General features: G+C 41.3%; 1 long non-coding RNA gene across 3 annotated transcripts in view; it reads left to right on the top strand.

The window, feature by feature from the left end:
- LOC143693638 (uncharacterized) overlaps nucleotides 1-23,102 on the top strand; it is a 30,331-nt gene extending 7,229 nt beyond the window's left edge. For 2 of the 3 annotated variants that reach the window (XR_013181556.1, XR_013181557.1), the window contains exons 2-3: nucleotides 15,872-16,122; nucleotides 16,508-23,102. This is a non-coding gene — a long non-coding RNA (uncharacterized LOC143693638). Of the gene's footprint in view, nucleotides 1-5,089; nucleotides 5,342-15,871; nucleotides 16,123-16,507 lie in introns of those variants that run through there. The other variant, XR_013181555.1, reaches the window with a different exon arrangement.

Raw genomic sequence — 23,102 nt, 5'->3', positions numbered from 1 at the left:
AGTGATCTTCCTCCCTCAGGAATTACTGACAAAGTTCCCCTTTCTTTTACATGAGGCAGAAGTGTAGAGGTCGCACAGATACCAGAAACACTTATGCGAGGGACGTGAATGAGGAGGAAATACTCACTGCTCTCACTCTGTTAGGGCCTGGAGGAAGATGATGAGCCTTCAGGCAATTCCCAGCCTGCTACTGATCCTCCTGCTTTGTCTCCCTGCCTCTTACCCACTCCTGGCTGGGAGGGACAGGCAGTGGGAATGGGAGCTGCATGCTTCCTGATGAATCTGTGGCCAGATCTCTGTGTAAAAGATTCAGCCAGTCTGTGTCCCCTTTATGCAGCACAAAGAGATGAAGCAGGGCAGTGCAGTTGCTCATACATATTTCAAATATTTTCCTTTTTTTTTTTTCCTTAGGGTTGTTTTCACTTTTAGTTTAAAACAGGGTAAAACTGGCTGTCCTAAAGCAAGCTCCTCTTCCATATAGTTTATTCTTGTTGATTTAAAAACAAGAATCATCAGAAAGATTTGCCAGTGTAGCATTTGCTATGCAACATTTACATGCAGCTGCTTTGAACTAAATTCCCAGCAGAAGTGAAAGGATTTTGAGGCTTCCAGATCTTAGCAGACTACTGGTTTTTTGCAGACAGAAATCTGCATCATATGTACTTCTCCAGAGATCCCTCCCAGCCAGCTAGGACTGTACTATCGTTTTTCTACCCCACTGAGGCACATTATCATCTTTTGGGAGGGGATCCTTCTGGACCTAGAAAGTTAATTAGTTTTGGTTGCAAATGTCTGCCACTGAAGTGACTGATAACTTTTTGGAGGGAAGGAAAACTCTTGTCACTAGAGTTGAAAACAGCAAAAGCCTGCAAATGTGTATATATATTTTGATGCTTATTTCTCTTCTATGGGGCAACACTCTTCTCCATATGTGGGGAAAATTTTTCAACTGTTCTATTTCAGTTCTGGAATTGTAAGTTAAATGATAAATCTAATCTAATTACATAACTGGAATATGATCAGGAGTATTTGAAGGCCATTTGCAAATCAAATGCTGGTAATTTCAGGTAAGATAGTCTTGCCCTACTTTCCTGCAGCCTGGCCAGTTTCACAGAACCTGAGAATCCATTGACTCTGATAGATTTTTTTTTTTTAAGGAAATGAAACCATGATTTAATCCAGGGCCAGAGCAGTAAACAAGTGGTTTGCTGTTTGGACATGTAAGGTAACTAACTCAACTAAGGGGATGCAGGTTGCCTTGAGGTGAGGTGTGGATGTCTCCTGTGTCCACTCAGGAACCTCCTCACTCCTTGGTGGAGATGACAACTTCAGCGAGAAGATGCTTTCCTCCTTAGGAGCAGCATCAGTTTGATGTCCCATAAATCTTGTTAGGTATTCTGTTCATTCTTCAGAGAGGTATCATGAGGGTTAATTATTTCTCTGCTCTGACTCAGACAGTGATTTTGTGCCAGAGGATTCTGGCAGTAAGTGTAATCCTAGTGATACCCTGAGTGAAGAAACCATTGTTAGCGATGTTGATGAGGAAGCGCTAATGGAAGCTGAACCAGAGCCTGATATAGAAACTGAGAGACCTAAGGCAAACAAAGGGAAGAGGTTGGAAACCTGGCTGTTTTCAGCCTTCCACAGCAGATCTGACAAAAAATAACCCTTTGTCTTCTTCCCCCTTGCACCTCCCCATCCAAAGCTAGGCTGCAGAGTGGCTCTCCTGGGGCTGAGCTGTGCTAGAGGGAGGGAGGAGCTGTGCTGCTCAAGTCCTGGTGCCTGGCATTCCCTAGGGAAGATGTGCAGCAAGGAGCAGGTTTCAAACAGAGTGTCTCCTCTGTGAAACTGGGTTGCCAGATGGGGGCTGAGGGCCTCGCTCTGCCCAGGCTCCAGCAAGGCATTGCTCCAGAGCCAGTTGGCACTGTGAATTATAAATACATTGGCCATGTTACTCTATTTAGGACCAGTGCTCTGGAGTTAGATGAATGCATGAATAAAACATATTTTCCACGCTGCTTTTCTCTCTCTCAGTATTTTATAAACTTGTGATAAAGACTGGGGATATTTACCTGCTTAGAACTGTGCTGAGAAGGGCTCCTTGCACCAGCACACAGACCTAAGCACAACTTAGTCCTTTAAGATTTTCCCTTGTCCCAAAGAGATTATTTTCCTCTCCTGGTCTCATGTGGTTTCCAAGGCCCAGTTTAAACACATACAATGACATAGGATAGATAGCTATTTTCCATACATGGCCTTGTGTGGTTGTTCAGCAGGAAGCATTCATTGCTTTAAGACAGTACTGAAAGGAGTTCTGTTCTGCTCTCTGAAAGAGAAGCAGGCAGGATTATCTTGGGTCACATCTTTCTTCTATTAGTCAAATGGTGAAACCAGACATCTGAGTTAAGTCTGACCTTACCCTGTGGTTCCTGACAATCCCACAGCTTTCAGTTGTCCCTAGTTCATATGCAGGGTTCTTCAGTCCCCCTGGCAATCTGTATTCTTTTTCCTGGTATCTTGGGCCCTTGGGAGATCACAGCCTTGCCTTGGTTTCTATGTTGCCACTCCAATAATTCACTGCCTTAGTCTGGATCCCTCTGCTGAACAGGCTTAAAGGTGTTCCTGATCTTCTCTGACATTTCTTGGTGCTATTTAACCCATACAGTGTTCCTTCAACTTGCATCCTTCCTGGATGCCTCCAGGAGCAGCACAGCAGGCTCCAACATTTCCTGACACTGTGGCCCCTTATAGCAACCAGCAACTTACACATTTGTCATTCAGCTCACAATCTGCTTCACTCTTTCTGGCACCTCACAGTTGCTCTCTCATTCCCTAACATGCTATAGCCTTCTTCAGGCTTAGCAGCTGCTCCAAGAAGGTTCCTAAGTCTGAGGAGCTTTTTGCTGAAAGCATTTTCCAGATTCTCCCTTATGCTCTCTAGCAATGAATTTTTTTTTTCTGTTTTGTGATATAATGTGTTTTCCTTGGCATATTTCTAATTGCTCTTCATTTGACTTTATTGGTCACTGTTGTCCAGCATCATGTGTTATTCACCATAAAATAGGGACACTCTGACTGTGTTATTTCAAACATCCTTGTAGCTCTGCCCAGCAGCTGTAGCCCTTCTAGATGGGATGGCATTCAGTAACATTCCTTCCTGTTAGCTGACTGTCTTGTGTCCCCAGCAATTCTCAACCTTCTCTGGTTTTCCTCATCATCCTGAGGCTTGCATCTCACACCACTGTGAGGCCTTCTCAGACAAGTCTGCCATGAGGATGTGTCCTCTGGTTTTCTCTATCACCCTGGGATGTTTCTTGACATCCATATCTTATTCAGCTTCCCTCATGTCCCACAGCACTACCCAGGCTTTTCCTACATCCTCAGCAACTTCCATGGTGCTCTGATGTCCCCTGGCTGTTATCTGCCTCTCTTTGATCTTTCCCAGCTGAATCGCAGCACTCTCTTAATATCCCTCAATATATCCTCTATGATCTTCACAGACACCTCTGCCTTGCTAATGGTTATTTCCACATTCTTTTGTAAGTTGGACTCAAAACAGTTTCACTCATCTACAAATGTTTGCAATCATACAGCCAGAAAGGACTTTCTGGTAAAGTTGTAGTTCAAGCATTCCTTTAGTTTCTCTGACAGCATTTTCTTTAGGAAAACCCATAGCTGCCCTAAAGAATTTTGGGAACAGGAGATTGTCACTGCATTTGCAGGAATGTACAGGAGCAGTCTGAGGCTCCTTTACCAAAGGACTAAAATAAGATGAGGATTGTACCATGGTGAGCTTGCCCTGTGTGTAGAGACCCTGCAGCAATCTTGAAAATTTGATCCATAGCTTCCATAAGGAGAAGCAGTGCCTTTGCTTCACTTTGATAAAATCCATATCACTGTTCAATGCAAATTCACCTGGTAATATTAGCAATGTACTTGAAATATTTGGGTTCTGTGGAGGATTAAACTGTTGCTATTCTTACATTAGACATCTTTACTCATAATGACTAATAAGAAAATCCTGGGTTGGACATGAGGAAGCAATTTTTACTTGCTTGCTTGCAGGTCCCAAAAACCTGCTTGATGTTTAAAGTTTTCAAACAGAAAAAAGAAACAGATGCTGAAGTTTATGAAGCTATAGAATTTACTTTATTCTTGTATCACCTCTTGAAAATAAACAAGCATGAAATAATACAGATTACATTGCTCATTAGCTATTTATGTTGCACCATCATCAATCATCTGGTATAATGTAAGCAGCATCCATTCTACATGGATACCATTATAGAGTGAATATTTCTCCTTCAAAAAAATTCCAGTGCTCAAGTATGTTTGTATACTTTCACTCTTTCCTTGTCCCCAGTGCTTTGATTGCAGTAAGAATCCTAAAATACATTTGTTCTTGTTGTCCTGCACCTATTCCTGGTTTCCACTTGCAAAAATTACAGAAAAACCCATGTGATATAAATCATACTGTAGTGCCTTCCAGTTTTATTTAGTTCCTTAGTCAACCATGCTTTTAGTTATCCCCAGCACTAGATGCCATGTTTAACAGTGCAAGGGCTACATGCTTATGTGCTTACTTTATTTCCTTTACTGCCCAAGTTCTAAAGCAGTCAACAGCACTTTAAAAATGGATTTATGACTGCTCATGTACCCCCGAACTGCAGGGGAGGGAGGATAAAAATGTTACTGACTACAGTGGGGTCAATTTCTTTTTGCATGAAAGGGCTGTTTAGCAGAGGGGGAGGAAGGTGAACCTGGTGCCAGCTGGTTTTGCACTGGCCAAGTCCTGCCATCAAAACTGCACAGAGGCTGTGCTGACTTCACTCTGCAGCAGGGTCAGGTTAAACTTCCAGATGTGCACTTCTACAGACTCCTGCTCCTTCCCTTCCCTTCTGCTCACTTCTGGGACAAGTGCAGGAACCATCTCAGCTGGCTGGACATTGTCACATGAATGCTGTGATGGTTGTGACCTCTCTGGAGAACGGAATTCAGCAAGTGATCCAAGTTCAGTCATGGCCTCACTGGGTATAAATGGTATTTTTTAACATGAAACCTGAGCTGGACCTGGCAGCTTTTAAAACTTGTAGATTTAGGATGAAAAGCAAACAAAAATATATTGAATGTAGTCTATATTACTTTTTCATCTGATGGATGCTTCTTTTATTGTTTTCCCTTGGTAGGAATTTCTGTGGTGTGAAGGATTTCCCTGTGGGTGCAGAGCTGGCATGAAGGGTCCTCTGGAGCTAATTTGGTCCAGTCTCCATTCCAAGTGAGGCCACTCCAAGATGAGGCTGCTCTCTGATGATCCTCCCCTGAGAGATGGCCCATGGTGAAGGTAAAACCTTCAAGTTTAGATTAGGAGAGCATTTCTTAAGCTACTCCTGAGCACAGATTGACCTCTCCTGAATCATTTGTCTTCCCAAGTTTCTTCTGAGTGCAGCAGTTCTGCCCAGACTAGGGACCAGCTTAAAATTCTGCTGATAGCAACAACTCAAATTCCTCCAAGGTGAGGGAGTGAGGATTGATCAGAGTTTACTTGTTTGATGTGTGAAGATCCTTTTCTTTGCCTTGGAAGAACTGCACTGCAGTGAGCAGTTACATGAGCTTGCATAAGTATTTACAGCCAGTTCTCATGCCCACATCCTGCAGGAAATGAGCAGTGTCTAGTAAGGAGATCAATTACAATTGTTTATTTTGGGGGTTTTTTTACTATATATCTCTTTTTCTTTCTGAAATTTGCCTAACTTTATGGTTCATGCTTCTTAGTTAAGAAGGAAAATATTTTTTCTCTCTTAATGTTTTAGACTCCTGGTGATTCTACATGAATCCTTTTCATTGGAAAGGATACCCTGAACTGTCTTTGCCCTAGCACTGGATAAATATAAGAAAGAGAGAACTGAACAGAAGCATTGCAAGAATTAAGTTTTCTACTGCTTTTGCTTTGTAATTTGCCTCCTGGTTGATGTAGCAGCATCACCTCTAGCAGAACTTGCTCTCTCTTTAGCCTCTGTATTGATATTTCTCCCAATAAGTGAGGAATCTATTTTTATGAGCATCTTGTGACAACCAGTGACATAAGCCACTGAACAGCTATTGAACAAATCCAGGCTAGATTCAGAATAGGAAATTAGAGGGTGAAGTCTCCACATCCAAATAGCAACAACAGATTCATCTGGACCAAATTTTTGTCCTTCAGCTTCTGCTTGGTGTGACAACTGCCCACTTAAAATAGCATTGAAATGAAAAAGAAAGGAAGCTGTGTCAGTACTTTCAGTCCCACTGAGGAAGGTGTTGGTTCACCCCTAATGCATAATGCACAGCCTCTCTCCAAAACACACATCCCATCAGTTCCCAGGACGTGCAGTGTTATAAAGCAGCTTGCAAAAGAAAAGGAAGAATAACTTCTCCAAAGGCAGCCAGAGAGAGAAGTCAGAGAGAGCTCTGGATATAATTACCTGAGCTGGAGTCCAGCCAGGAGAATGCTGAGCTAAGGAACAGTAAAGTCCTGACTCTGCACAAGGGATCCAGACAAATTTAAAAGAAACTGCAATAACAGAAGTGGGATTTGAGCATCTGGGAAGACGTTTGAGAGAGTGAATGAATACAAACTAAGGCCTCTAGGGAGTCTGATAGGAAACAAAAGGAGCAAAATGAAATACAGTGTTTAATGGTAATATATGTGGCACTGACTGTCTTACACTCAGGGCTACCTGATAAAACTCTTTCTTCTGCATGATCTGAGCTCTAACTTCTCTGAGTTCATTTACCTCTCTGCACAAGCCAGACTACATGGACATGGATGGAAATGAGACACTGTTGTGTTCTTAAATAGTGATGAATAAGAACTGAGTCAGATCTGACAAATATGTTAAATTTTTAACCAAATACCAGGTTAATTAGCCACCATCAGTGGAGAGTTTATGCAGGAGGAAGGATTTCCCTCTGTTGGGCTGCTCCCCAGCTAAGGAGGCCTGGTCTCTGGCCAGAAGTACTTTGCCTTTAATCCCCAATTTCTCAAAGGTTAGTTATTCTAACACTTGGCCACTGTTTCTTGACAGCATTGGTATCATACAAACATTTTAATTGTCCTTCACTTTTTCCTCTTATATAAACTTTCCTCTTCTACAAAGTCTTCACAGCTCCACAATCAGCCAACCTGACAGAAGGATGGCAAGGGTCTGCTATTAACTACCTTTCATTTTAAGATCCTGTTCTTGGGGTGATTGTTTTTGTATTTGTTGGGAGCTCAAAGCATACTCAGGCAGCTACCATTGCTCAGAGCATGCCCAAAGCTTTTTGGTCCTTCCAAACTGTTCCCATTCAGGTACCCCAAATGGTTTCTAAGGTTCGTTAAAGAGATGTGGTTTAAAAAGGAGTGCAAATACAAAACTGGAGAGCTGATGGATGCAAGCAGGGAAGGTGGTCCAGAAGGCAATGGTAAAAAAAAGAATAAAAATAAAAATAAAAATGGAAGGGCTGGAGGGAAGGTAAAACATGAGGAAATCCAAGTGGGGTAGTGTCTGGAATCTGAAACTCTGCATTCTTTACACTGGCAGGTTTCTTCTTACTTTCCCTAAGCTGTTCCTTTTTTCACATTTTTTTTTCCTCCTGGCTCGTTTGTTTTATGCCAAGATGCTTATTTGTCTTTCCTGGCTTATTTGTAGTGCATCTGGATTTAGGCATCCTGATAAATCAGTTCCTCTGAAGACTGTGATCTAAAAATGAATGTTGAGTTGGATTTTGAGCTAATTTAAACTGATATACATCTGATGAAGTGAAGTTTAGCCATGTAAAATTCCACTGCTTGAGCAAATGCATAAACAATGAGCATTATTCCCCTTCAGTGTGTCAGAAAAAGATACTGTCTACTCCTTCCAAAAGGATTATTTTACATTTGAGACACGTATCTATAAACGTCTGTATTTTGCAGTTTTGAAAATCTAAGCGTGGAAATGTATTATGTTAAGACATTCCACGTGCTTCAAGGGATTGTCTTCTACTGAGCACATTATTTTTGAGAGGAGCTAAACCTTTCATTAGTTTTATCTGCCTGAATGTGTTGGCTTAATTGTGTGTTTTATTTGCTCTATAATATCATATGTGCTTACTATGCTTCAGCAGACAAACATAAGCTGGGGTCAGAGTGCAGGCTCAGACAATAGTCTGCAATTTTCAATACCCTGCAGGATTTGGGATTTCATTAGTAATTTTTGGTTTTATTTTATTATTAAACACACAATGAGAGCACCATTGAACTGATTCATCTTAGGCACTGTACTTATATGACTGGCTTGGAATTGAAAAAATATATTTTAGTGACAACTTTGCTTCTGATCTTAGGGAAAGCACTGATGGGAATTAGTTAGCTGCTGTGCCTTAAAAAAAAAAAAGGCACATAATTAGAATTCAAATTTTAATCTTGCTGCCTTTGAAAGCGAAACAAAATCAGTAACAATCTAAAATCATGTCCCTTGCTCCTTTTCCCTTCAGTCAGAGGAAGATCCCCAGTGATGCCAAGAACATGACTCCATGTTGAGAGATGAGCTCTGGTGAATTTTGCTGCAGCAGCTACAGAAGTGGCTGCCTTGGCTGGAGGTCACTGCCACCCTGGCAACCTTGGCTGGAAAGAGCTGTCACACCTCAGTTTCCTCATGGAAAGCCTGATTGTCTGCTCACATTCACCTCAGCTGCATTTTTGGCTGGGTTTACACTGGTCTTTCTGCAGGGCTGGAAGCAGAGAGTTCTGCTGCATCAGGTGGAAAAGCCTTTTTCAGAAGGACAGGTTAGCTGAGGGTGCAGCTCTTGAGTGAGCCACAGCAATGCTCATCTGGCAGAGTGGTGTATGACAGCTGTGTGTCAACAACAATTAGACAAAAAAATAAATTAAGGACTTCAGTGGCAAAATAAACAAAAATGTACCTGTATAGAAATAAGAGAAAGGCAAAATGCTTTGAGGTCCAAACATGGTGAGTAAAATGAATATCTCCTTTTCCAGCATTATATTTGTTGTCATATGCACGAGGGCCTCCACACCAGTGGTGCTTAGTCCTTTGGTTATCTCTGAAAACATGAAAATGACACTTGGAATGAAAGTGCAAGAACATTGTGGATCTGGATCTACCACCTGCCAATAGAGAAAAGAGCTACCAGCAACTTTCAACATTTGGAGTGGCATCCAGGCATGCCAGCCCTAACTAACTGTCTCTAGACCTACTGGAGACATGTTTGGACATCTAACTTCCTAATTAATTATTCACCTAAGTCCTAACCAGAAGCAAAACACATTTGTCCAGCAAACTGTGCAATCACTCTGGGAACTGCTGAGCTCCTGCCTTTTTGGTGTGCTGTTGAAAATCAAATTATGTAGCTTGAGCAACAGAACTGTAATTAGGGTCAGTAGAAAACTGTGGGTAGGATAATATTATGGATTCTGCAATTTTTTGTCATGTTGCTCCAAAATATGCCAGAAACCAGAAGTTTTATTGCTCGACAGTGCATTAACACTGTCAGTGAAACATCCTCTGCTTCCTGATGTGGAACTGGCCCTTCTGTGAGCCTGTTGCCAAGGCTGGCCTCAATTTACAATAATTCACAACTGTGTTCCTCCTGGAGTGGATGGCAAGGCTCTTTGTTAACTCCTGTAAGAACTGGACAGGTCTAGGCAGGGAAAATAGGGAGGGATAAGGAAGATGATAGAGCAGAACTGAGGAGAAAAGAAAGCAGGCTATGGTGTTTCATCATAATCTCCCCAGTAATCACTGGCTCTCATACTGACACCACCAGGAGGCTTTTTCATGGATTAAAATTACTTTGTTACCAAAAGTTAATCAGTTCTTATTTTCCTGTTCTCCATCACACTCAGAAAATCTCTGCTCCAGGCTACTGCTGCTCCTGCCTCTGGGCCCTTAAGCTCCTCCTTTTTCTCCTTATATTTTCTTTTCCTAACCCCTCATCCTTCCTGCACATCTTTATTCCAGCTGTTTCCAGATCTTGCCTCTTGGGGGGCTCCATTCTCTCCACTTGCACCATTCCAACCCCCAAAATAATCAGCTGTGGGCAGGCTAACTCTGACTGATGTGTCATTGTTGGCCCTTTCAGCCAGGAGAATACACCTCTTGAGATCATTCCTTCAGGATGTCAGCAAATTCAGGCAAACTTTACAAGGCTGATATCATAATTGGAAGGCTGCCTAGGATCAGATTTTATAGAAAAAAATATTTATATATATATATATATATGTTTTAACTCTTGTGACTATAATGGTGGTCTGAAGATGTAATACAGGGTCAAATAATTATTAAGATAATGCAAGATCCAGGCTCAAGCTTCATTCCTTGTGACAGGAGAGGGAAATAAAAATGAAGAAGGAAAAAAAAAAAAAAGAGCTAATTGTGGAAAAGAAGCACAGAAACAGAAGAGGTGGAAAGGAAAAGAGTGATGAAGAAATATAGAATGCTTTCATTTTTTGTTGAAAAAGTGTGAAAAAAAAAATAAAACCCCAAGAAGCAAATAAAAAATAAAAGGAAGAAGAGTAGGAAGAACAGCGAGATAAACTGGGGGTTGGTTGAATTCTATTTGAGCACTGCAGTGAAAAGTTCCAGCTATGGAATTACAGTCCAGATTCTTTAGATGCTGAAGCAGCCCATGAACAGCCTGGATCTCTGACTTAGGGACTACCACTGCCCAAACACTTCCCAAGAATAAAAGGCTGAAGTAACTGTGGAGCACGGGAGGACTTGGAGGAACCTCTGCATGAGGTGTAAGAAATGGACTGGATAAAAATGGAAGTGCTCAGAGCAGATGAGCAATGGTTGAGCTCCAATTGTTGTATTCCTGTACTTCCTGCTTTCTGAAGGCATCACAAGTTCCCTTCACACTCCTTTATGTGTGTGTGCATATATATACACAAACACACACCTATTGAAGAATTTCTTAGCTTTCTAAGGAAGGAAAGTTGGTTTCTTTGCACACGTTGCTACATTCAGTTCCATTTGTTTCCTTGGAAGGAATACCAGACCCACAGATTGAAGCAGAGGTTCATGGACAACTCTCACTGTGCAGTAGTGTATCATCCCTGTGCAGGCTGCAAGGAGAAAAGGCATAATTATTTTTTTTAGTAGATCTCAGTAGGAAAAATAGAAAAATATGCAAGTCAGAAATTTTGGGATCTATTCCAGATTCTGGGAGGAACCCATCTAAGCACAGTGTCAGCTCTTAACACAACTCTGAAGTGTTCAACTCCTACTTACTCTAGCTTTTCCTTCTTACACTCCCAATTTAGCCCTTTTGGCCTTACATCTCCTTGTCTCCATCCCTGTTTTTCAGTCTCCTTTCAGCTTCAAGTTTTAGTCCCCACCATTGCCATATCCTACCTGCCAGGAATTCCAGACTTAAAAAGAAATAATGAATGTACGACCTTTGGGTTGGTTGGATTATTTCTCCCTGAGGAAGATAATACACCTATCCACAAGCAAATTTTCAGAAGAGAGAGTCAAGAGAGGTCTTCTTCTAGACCTTATCCTAGGCTCCCTTGCTTCAAGCTCTGTGGTACTCCAGGTACCTCAAAAATCTTCTCACAGGGCTGCTCCCCCTGCATTTCCACCCTGCTCTCTGTCACAGCACACAAGTTTAATCCAAGCCTGCCCATTCTCTACTGAATGACTGAAAAGCAATTGGCAGAGGTTTGCTCTAGCTGAGAGGCTTCTGAAGGGAACAGTAAAAGTTGCTGGATATCAGTATCTGTGATCCATCCCTCCTTCAGGGTAAGGATGGCCTGGGATCACTACAGGGAAGGATGTGAATGTTTTTAAGACAATACAGTATCCTTCATTTTTGCTTGGGTTAGATTTATTCCAAAGAATTGAGATGAGTTGGATACCCAGCAGTGTAACTTTCAGCTGTCATCATTAGTACTTGCTAATGTTGGAATACTGTAATTCAGCAAGAAAACAGTGAATTAAATGGAGAGTGTTAAAACCTCAGCTATGGGAAGCCTTATCTTTATTATCCATAATGTCACAACCTCCTGGATGAAATAGCCACATCTGCTTTGAAAATTGCAACCAACGACCTCAGTTCACATTAAACACATTTACAGGCTCTCAGACTTCCTGGGATGGGGAAATTATCACCATGAAGGCAGAAATGGAGACACAGAGGCATCACAGGGTGGTTTCAGACTGCCACAGGGGACAGGAGAGAAAACCAGATCCCACATTAACTTCAATTCCTGTTGTATCCTAAATATCATTCCCTCCCCATGGTGTCAATGGATTCAAGGAATCCCCAGTGCCTGAGGCACAGTGAGTGTGCTCCAGGTGTGCCAGGAAAGGCAGGAATCACTGAGATGGTTTTGTGCTCTATGCCAGAGAGACACAAGCAGCTCTTTCCCCAAAGCTGTTTGCTGTTTTATCAATTATGCCAACAGTTCATTCATGACAGGGCCCGACCTACTCAAAAATCCTTATGACTTGCAGGATCATGGCTTGAGAAATGATGTTAAAAATTAAAGCATGAAAGTTTTTTGCTGACTCCACTATGCCAGCTTATTTATCATTTAGCACATGACCAGGGCTGTCACTGATTTACATCTGAAACAGGAGAGGTTTTTCTCCTCAGCTCCTGATGTCCCAAGGCTATGCATGTGTACATAAACCATATGTAAAAGAGAGGAGCTCTGTTTTCCAAGTGTGAGAAGGAAATTGTTCTGCTGTGAGACATAGGTCATCCCTTTGCCTTTGTTCCCAAACATGGTAAAGAGCAATAAAGCTGTTTGTGGACTAGAATGTGACGTGGAGTAAGAACACACAGTCCCCATTTTTTCCTGCCTGTATGTATATAACAATGTCAGTGTGGGCAGCCAGAGAATGAATGGTTATGAAATACTGCTCAGCAGCCATGTATAAAAGGTAAATGACACACAGCAAAGGAATCTCCCTTCAAATCACATAGCACATGAAACCATTTTGGTCTGTGACAGCTACACCACTAGATTTTTTCCATGTTTATCCAAAGTAGCTTAGTAAGCATAACATGCATGCCATTCACTAAGTCTGTGCACCAAAATACAGAGTATGATGACCCCAAGCAATGTCTCCAGTGCTTGTAAACTTGTCAGAAAGGAGGACTGGCTGCTGCTACCTCTGTAAAGTATCTATTTCATTTAATTTTGGTGAGAGAAGTGACAAAAATAGCTCTTGTTCTACTACAGCTATTCAACTGTTATTTCAGTGAAATTACACCTGTGTAGATTTCTTAGAAGTAGGAGTTGTGCACATGTTCTGTGAGCTAATGAGACTTCAGAAAAGGTTGTCAAGAATGGCACAAGACATATCTATTATTTTTGATTCAGAATGAACCCATTTATCTTTTCTCTTTGCTAAAAAGGGCAATTTCAGGGTTTTTCTGGTGGCTGAAAGAAAAAAGCAATGCTAGATGCAGGCTTCCTTCTGTCCCATATGTCTTAAGTGTACAAAGCTTTTTTTAGAGAATAGCTTTCTTTCAGGGTAAACCAGTTCTTACTAAAAATAATTCTTATGAGATCAGATAAAATGAGAGGAATGTTGTTGGCAGATCCTGATGCCTTATTTACAAAAAAAAAAAAAAAAAAAAAAAAAAAAAAAAAAAAAAAAGGCTAAATCAGCCTAATCCAGGCCTGTAATACTGTAATACAAGGAGAGAACCTCCCCTGTTCCCCAGGGCTGTGGTTGACAGCTCCAGAGCTATTTTGGTGGCTGTGGTCAGAGGATGCAAAGTGCTGGGACAGTCCTCTCCACCAGCCTGCCTTAACCCCTGGGCATGCCCCAGAGAGCCACTCACAGCCCCATGCTGAGGCTTTTGGAAAGGCACAAGGACAAGCTCCGTGCCCAGCTGGGGGCCTGCAAACACAAAGCACAAGAGCATCTCTTAGATTGGTCACACCTTCCTTGATATGCATCTGTTTAATGAGAAATATTCAGGTCTGGCTGGGACAGAGCTTGAAATACAGCAAGGACCTGGTGATTCTCCCTCCAGCAGGTCTTGAGATCACACCCAGTGTGACAGTAAAACTTGCATGGGTTTTGGTGTCACTGTAATCTTGGCTTTGGACTTCACATTTCTGCCTCCTCTTCTTTCATACCAATGTCTTCTCTCAAGCCTTTAGGACTGAGCAGTGCCATATCCCTGCTAATTTCTGGTGTTGTGTATAATTTTCCATCTTTTTAGCCCATTTTGGAGGTAGACAGCAAACCCCTGAGGCAGGGACTTGCGTCATCTATTAAAAAAACGCTCAGTAATTATTTATGATTCATTTGTTGCAGCATTTGTGTACATTATTTAATAACAGATATGGACCACAAGTGTTGAGCAGACAAAAAGATTCATGTTGTCAGGCAGACTGAATGTGATTTTGCAGACTTCACATGTTGTCAAATACCTACATCAGTAGACAAACTTACTGCACGTCTAAATTCAAATCAAGCCAAAGCAAACCAGTTGCCTTTTCTGTGAATTGGTGTTCCACAGTTACTTAAACTGACATGAAACTGTTTGGCCTGGTTTTACATGTGGCTTTACTCTTTGTTTAAGAGCAAAACAGAAAGGTCTGAGATGGGTTGGGGTCTTTTTTCTTCAAATAAAGCATTTCCTTGTAAAGAATTCAATAACTGAATGTGTTAAAAAAGTGTCTCTCAAACAGGTTAATTTTATTTTCGCACTAGAAGAATGCCAGGATCCAGTTGTTCATTTATAATTCAGCACTAAGCTAAAGAAACAAGAGCAGAAAATACATTGTTGTAAATCATGCTTGCAGCCACAGAACAGTGAATTGCAGAGCAGCCATTTTAGATTTTTGGTTGCTTTAGACCCTTTCCACATAATGAAGCCTGTTAAATGAATCCTTATGGGAATTGTTCCCAAGGTTTGTGTTTTGTACATGAAATTCCAAATAGAAGAGTTGAATTTTGTGAAGTAAATGGTCTGTGTTCTGTAAAAATTGGTCCAAGGTACTTTTTTTTGGGAAAGGCTTCTTGCTTTCTAGATATAACAACAGCTTTATCCTTTTTAGTAAAATGTAAACCAAATGGCTCTGGAAAAAAAAATATTTCAGTGGAATTATTTCTGTCAGAGGGAATAAAGGTGGCAACTGCAAATCCTGGTGTATTTTACTCAGAAGAATTCCTAGATTGTCTATAGCTAAATACATGGAGACCAGATCCTTCTTTCTCCTCTATTGTGGAAATCTCAGAAAGAAATAAACTGTTGCTGTTTCACTTCAGTCTTCAAAGTGAAGCCCTAACAGGGGATAGAGTAGTGGCTTTACTCAGTAAATGTGTGTAATTCTAGCCCACTTTTTTATCTTAATGCTTTGTTGATGAAATTATCACACTCTCTCTTCTGAAAATTTGCTTGTGGATAGATGTATTATTTTTCTCAGTGAGAAATAATCCAGGTGTCCAATCAACCCAAAGGTTGTACATTCATTATTTCTATTTAAGTCAATTAGAACAGTGCAGATGTCTCTTCTATTTGATGATTTGCTTCCAGAGAAAGACTAGAGAATTAATTAAAATACACAATCTAATTGAATGGAAAATCATAAGATTTTGTTTCTAGGAAACAACTTGTGAGTACAGGGGATCTAAAGTTGTGCATTTATATCTAAGTAGAGAACATATCATCTCCAGCCACCAAAGTTTGACTCTGAGGTCAGTTTTCAGACTTCAAGTCTAATTTAGTTTCAGAGTGGAGCTTAAGATTCCCAACATCCAGAGACCTGGGTGGGGGCGTAGGGGGGAAACATGTGATTTTGGTTTCAGTTAATTTCAGATTTATTTCTGTTTGGCAGATCAGTTTTCTCTTTCTAAAAGTGTTTTCATTTTGGCAGACTCCTCAAATGAAAGGCTTATTTCCGAGATCTTTCCTGTGGAGTAACTGCTGCTGCTGCTGCTGCTGAGAGGTAAGGGAGACATACACAGTGCTGAAGGGAACGTATGGAAGTGTCATGGCAATGAGAGGCACGGAGCCAAAGGCTGCCATTATCTTTCCTTCCATCCCAGAGGAGCTAAGCAGGCAGTGCAGAGGGAGAACATGGCATTAGCAGATCCATCCTCCAGCCCTTTGGGTGCTGCCAGCCAGGTATTCTGAATGTGGACTGTGATTTGTGTCTCACGTGGTCACAGCTTCCAAGCCTTCCCTTTTCCTTGCACAAAGATTCCCAGTAAGCTTTGTAAAGGCATGGGGATTCTTCAGCATTTATTTCCTCTGTGCTAAAGACAGCAGAAACCAGAATTCTGCACAATACTCCCATTTGGACAAACCCACTGTAAAGAATCTGTCTTTTGAAGTGAATATTCAGCAATCTTGGCATTTTGATGGATTATGGAAGATCTCTGTTTCCAACTAAGCATTTCTGTCTTTCCCTACTAATGACCACCCTTCTGCAATTACTCCATAGTTTCTATACCCACCTGTCACAGCCATAATAATGAATTTAACATTAAACAAATTTTTTTCTTTACAGAATAAAGGAGAAGAGCCAATGAAGATCAAATCTTGGGTGCTTAGGACGAACTTTTTAAATTGCCTTGTAGATTAACAGGATTGTCTCTGCTGCTACATTTAAGTCCCCTGACTACACTTGGACAAGCCTTTCCCTGGTTCTTACAACCAGCCAGAACTCCTTGGTTCAGTTGCTGTAAGAATGCAGTAGCTGGAGAGGAATCATTAAACAAGTGAGGTCAGCATCTCAGGAGATCCTCTCTGCAGAACTTTGTAGGTAAAACCTCAGCTATGGAAAATTCTCAGCTTTTGAGGAAAACCTGTTGTGAAAGATTTCACAAAAGTACACACAGCAGGATGTAGGAAGAGAAACACATTTTTGGCTGCTTGAGAGCCCTCACAGAAACCAGTAAGATGTCCAAAAGGTCTGAGAATTTGAGGGAGAAATGCTTGTGAAGCTGAGCAATTTTGTGAATTGCAGCTGGCTTCACAGAATTCTTAGATGAGGCACAAAAAATGCAAGGCAGTCTCTTGTGTGCTTATTTAATGTAATTAATTAATGCATTTTGAACCACTTTTTTTTGGTGCAAAGGGATCTTAATTATAGCATAAAATTCAGCTGTAATTGATGTAAAAGATCTTCATGTAAATGAAAAGATGAGCTGCTGTGTTTGAAACTGGAGGGAAGAAGAAATGCCCTGTTGTAAGGTCACAGTTTATGTGGGTCTGAGTCTCAGCTGATTTGTGTTAAAGGTTAACTGACACAGAGAGGACATGCTCAGGTACTTGTGTAGCACATGAACCAGCATTGCTGTCCTGGGTGAGGCTGTAATGCACTGATAATGAGGGTCACTTGCCTATTTCTGTGACTTAAAAGATCCATTCCAAAAATTGCCTGAAAATGCTACAAATGAAGATGTTCATAGAGAAAGCTTGTGGATTTAGCTGTGCTCAAGAAGGACTCCTGTGTCCAAGACCTTCCTGCAGCCTACACCAGACTGATCTTCCCAAAAAAATCAACAGCTTTGGGCTTTCCTCAGTGACCTGAATGTAAGTGGAAGCAAGAGCACTTCTTTTTTATTTAATTTAATATGAATACAACCAGAATTTATTTACTGGGATGAAATTTCCTACATCTCTGTAGAAGTCACAGACCAGGATTCCAAAGCAATGCTCTCAGTCCCATTTTGTTCAGGTTCAAAGGCATCACTTCTTGTGGTGTGCTTTGACCTAACATGATCTGAATCATGCATGAAATCCCCCTGGGATTCCCTGGGCTCTGGTTCATCTTCTGAGCTTTACCTAACTCCTCTCCCTTCCCAAGCAAATCCTGCAGCAGCTTCCAGCCTGCTCTGAGTTACCTGAAAGGACCATTATGAGACAGGAATCCCTGTGCTTTGCTGGGACAGGAGGCACATATCTGCTTTCAGCTGTCCTCTGGACACTCCATCTGTTCCAGATTATGGAGAAGAATGTGAAGTTCATGATGGTTATTGTCAAATGAATCTTGTCATGTGTTTGCTTTAAAACTCCTTTTGAGTTTTTCTGATGAAGTTAAGAGATGGAGGGGCAATGCAGAGCAGCTTTATCAGAGTAACTGGCCTCCTTTGGTTTTAAAGCCAAAATTAAACTGATAAATGCAAAGCCCACCTCTACAATGGCAGACTGACTTTGGTGTTATATTTTCTCTGGATTTGGTTTAGAGTAATGTTGTTATGTTTAGAGTAATGTCTATGAAACATGATTATATGGTAATTCCTAAAAAAAAAATTCATTCCCTGCCTTTGTAGATCAATGACTTGTTCTTTTCTCAGGAAAAATGCTGATGAATTCATACAGGGTTTTATCAATTTTTTAGCATTGTAACCTCACCACCTTCTTGCTGAAGCCCCATTTCATTTCCTGCTCTTGTTGTCAGCCATTGCTCCAAAGGAGCACACGAGGATTGCCCTTGCTGCTGGGTTCTAGGAACAGGCTGGCAACCTTGCATAGATTCCCATTCAGTTATGCATTTTTCACCTTATGCATTTTCCACTTCTCGTGGAAAGAGATAGCATCTTATCTTTCTAGCATTTTTATCTGAACATGTCTTTACCAACACATCAGCTCATATTTGTAGAATCACAGAATCCTGGGATGGCTTGAGTTGGAAGAGACCTTGAAGACCATCTAGTTCCTTAGGCAGGGACGCCTTCCACTGCAGCAGATTGCTCAGAGGCCTACCTAAACTGGCCTTGAACACTTCCAGGGATGGATGCCAAGATCCAGGACCTTACACTTGGCCTTGTTGAGCTTCATAAATTTCACGTGGGCCCAACCCTGTCAAGGTCCCTGTGGTGTCCCTTCCCTCCAGCACCTTGACAGCACCACTCAGCCCGTGTCCCCAGCAAACACACCGAGGGTGCACTGAGGGTGCACTCCATCCACAGTCCCTGTCCCTGATGGAGGTGATGGACAGCAGCAGGCCCCACAGTGACCCCTGAGGAGCACCACTCACTGCTGGTTTCCTCCTGGACACTGAGCTGCTGACCACAGTGACCATCCAGCCAATTCCTTATCCACCAACTGCCAGCTTCACCAGATTGCCATGATTTCTCAAATGGGATGGATAGTGGCTCAGCCACTTCATCCACTGGTGCCCTCAGGACCTATGCATCTCATGCATCTCCTCGGGTTCCATGGATTTTACACCTTCACACTCCTTAGATGCTCTGGTGTCTGTTCTTCCCTTACACTGTGTGGTTCTTCATTCCCCCAGTCACTGCCTTTGCCTTCTGTGACTTGGCTGGTGTGGCTGGAGCCCCTGCAGGTGAAAATGGAGGCAAAACCATCATTGAGATCTCACCCTTCTCCATGTCCCACCTGGGTAACCAGCTCTTCCATTTCCTTCTGAAGATGGCCTACATTTTCCTTGGTTTTTCTTTTATCATCAATGTACCTGTAGAAGCCTTTTTTGTTCTCCTTGATGTCCCTGGCCAGGTTTAATTCCATCAGGGTTTTGGCTTTCATAATCTGATCCCTGGATACAATTCTGCCTGTATTCCTCTCAGGCTACCTGTTCCTCTGTTCCTGCTTTGATCCTCTGTAGACTTCCTTTTTCTGTTTGATTTTGTCCAGGAGCTCTTGGAGGATTTTATTGATGATTTTATGAATATACCAACCCTATCAGATGCTAATGGTTATGGCTGCTACCAGTTTAGGATGATTCTAAACCATGAACAGGTAAGCAGTGGAAGGGTTTTATTTCTTTGTAGATGTGCCAATACCCTAGTACAGTTGTTTTAATAATAATAATAATTTAAAACATTGCAAAGCTGGCATTTCCCCTTCACCCACTGGTGTAGTCACAGCAGAATGAATGGATCATTGTTAGAAGAGCCATTTCCCTGCACAAAGCAACCTCTATTCACAATTGGAAGTTTAGAAATGTTCAACCAGTCATGACAATTAAATAAAATTATTGGCTGAGCATCTCTTAGGGTTTCAAATCATGCTGTCTCCAGTTGGTGCTACCTGTGCTTTATTAGAAATCCACAGAATCTTTAAGACTGACAACAGCTTTAGTGGAAACAGTCTCTTGAAATATGATTTCTCTTTCCATGTTCAGAAGCAAAGACCAGTTGTTTGTACCTTGAATAAAGAATAATTTTGTGCCCTTGTCCCCAGGACTAGAGACATGGGAGGGAGCCTAGAACAGAACTACAAAGTATCAGTGGAAGCCTTTGAGAAAGTGAGCTATGGGAACAATGAAAAATTTTGTTTGGTGACAGAGAGCAGTTGATATTTTTGGGATAGTTGATGTCTGAAGAAATCTGTGGTAAAATTTACAGCTATTTAGAAGAGAAAAAAATCAGGGAAGGTAGAATTTATCTGGACACAGTAAGCCTAAGAGAAACAAGAGAAGTTTTACAAAGAAGAACTTCTGACAGTAAAATGTATTCCAGATAGCAGAAGGTTGTTTTTTGAAAACTCTGACAAAAGCCTGGTGGGGAATATTATTGGTCTTTTCCTACCTCTACTTAATTACACTCTCCAGAAGATGAATTCTTCTTATTAACAGTAAGAAAGGCCAGCATTCAGCAAGGATTTGAATGTAGAGTCTCCAGCAGTAGTGTTTAATGAGTGTATTCTTGGAAAGCACTCAGTTGACCGTGTAGTAGCTGAATTCCTGACTGCAGCACTCCAGGCAGTGTCAAACACTCAGGATGAGTTGTTTAGAAATAAACCTGTGACACAGGAAATAGGCTACGAGGTGGTTCTGTGCTGTCTGAGGGTGGAAGGAGCTGGAGAAAATCCATCACTGTTTATGTGGTTGTATTTGTGACACATGGGAGCTGAACTAACAGAGGAAGTGGAGAATAAATAAATACTCAGCAGAGAGTGATTATGGTTGAGATCCCTAGTCCTGTGAGCATGACTTAGGGCCAGTTGCAAGGAATTCCTTCTCATTGATTTTACAGAGTAGATCTACATTCTGAAACAGTTTCTAGCTAGTTATAGTAATAATAATGGCATGTGTTAATGTTGTAATCTCTTAAGAGCTCATTTCTTCACATGTCTTTTTATAGAAACATTAATTCTTTTGGCAAAAAAAAATTTGTGATGTTCTTTCTAAAATACTGAGGAAGAATATTTTTGCAACTGCTGCTTTGTATATTTTGGGTCTCATGCATGATTTATCACTTACTAAATTTGAAATCCAAATTATGGAACTGGCTATAGCTATTGCCAGAAAGCAGAATCTGCAGTGCTGGAAAAGGACTAAAAAGGTTATCATCTGACTAAGCTGCAACCTTTCTTGGAACAATATTTGTATTGTAGGTTACTAACAGCTTTGCAATCCACAGGTGCTCACTCACAATAGCAAAAGTGTGGTAATTCATCTATAATCAGGACATTATTTTTACTGCAAGTTATTCTGACTTTGCAGTCAATGGAAACTAACCAGCTATAGTAAAAGTGTTGTCATTCATCTATAACTGGGACAGTACTTCCATGGTAAGTTATTCCAACTTTGTAGTGAATGAAAACTTACCAGCAATAGCAAGTGTGTTGTCATTCATCTAAAATAGAAGGGAGGAGAAAGGAGAAAGATGGACAAAATGCAGAGCAATGTATTTGCAAACGAGTGTGAGTAAAATAACCCCAGGGTACTGCAAGGTAATGTGAAGTTGGTGAAATTCAGTACAGCTGAAAGGCTGCAGCATTTCCTTTGGCATCTGCCTGCCTGATCTCAGACAGGATGAAGGGGTTCAGTGCAGTGAACGTGCTCTGGTGAAGTCAAAGCTCAGCTGGGGTTGCAGAAGCTGCTTGCAGAGCTCAGTGCACTTTAAGTTAGGGTAAGGAAGATAAGTAATACCTGAGTATTTTAAAGCTGGCTTGGACATGGGAGATTGCAGTGTAGACATCCCATACATAGCTCTTCTAGGCAAGAAGCCTGCCCTTTTTTGTGCTGCAAGAGCACTGTAGGCACTTACCAATCATTAATAATAACTAATTAATAATGGTCCAAATGCTTGGCTGTGATTGAGGGTCTCAGAGAACAGCTCATCTAGAGTTGTAAGAAAAGATGGCTCAAAACAATCTTAACCAAATCCTGGGCCAGCTTTGTGCCTTGACTTTGCTCCAGCAAAAGATAAAGCAGCAGAGTACAATTTGTTCTAAGACATTAGCAAGGGAGAGAGAAGGACATAATGAATACATTTTATTGGTAATGCACAAGAAGAATGCAGAGTGGTGGCAAATAAGACTATTAGGGGATAAGAGTATAAAATTAGATGGAAAGGAAGAGATGAGATTGGTCAATTCCACTGGTCCTAAATCAACATTTCATCTCAGAAACCACAAAAGTCAGCAGCTGAGTGGAGGCGAATGAAAGACTAGGGTCAAAACAACAATCATAATTTATCTGAGTGTCAGAAAAGCATTTTTACACTAAGTACACAACACATCGATTTACACTTGATAGACAGTACTTACACAAAAAGAGACTTCAACCCTCCCTGAATAGCCTGCAGCACAATACAAATTCTTTTCATGGTAAACCTAGGGGGGAAAAACAATCCCTTTTTATACAAGGAATTTTCACTTAAGTATTTGAGTCTACTGGGAACAGCCTGAAAGACACATGCCATACTCCCCACTCACATCTCCAGAGGCTGGTGGTTTGATGTGCTGATGCTATTTGATAGTGTGGGGGGCACTTTTAGGAACCTTGGTGGAAAGAAGCACAGCAGAAAGCTTCAGCTGCTGTTTTCATTCCTCTTTGGAGGTGCCTGATGGAAGAGCTAGGAGTTGTTTACTTGGACAACAAGGAGCAGGGTATGCTGGTAGGAAGACCAAGTTTCACCCTAGGGAGTCAAAGGACTGTGTTTGATAGCAAAAGATTTGCTTCCTTTGCTGGTGATGTTGTTTTTGCCTTTTTTACAACAGAATAAAAATATTATTCCTTTAAGAAAAGACCTTCTTGGCTATTGTTGTTGTTATCTGCTGAGTCATGCCAACAATTGTTTATTTTAGCATTCCTAGAGAATTTTAGAGATAGTTTACTTCCCCTTCCCCAGAAGGCAGTTAGGAAAAACTGTGTAATTTCATAAATAAAATAAAACTAAGGAGTT

This window comes from Agelaius phoeniceus, chromosome 3, assembly GCF_051311805.1.
Source record: "Agelaius phoeniceus isolate bAgePho1 chromosome 3, bAgePho1.hap1, whole genome shotgun sequence".
NCBI lineage: Eukaryota > Metazoa > Chordata > Aves > Passeriformes > Icteridae > Agelaius > Agelaius phoeniceus.
This window is presented reverse-complemented; position numbering and strand designations above follow the sequence as displayed.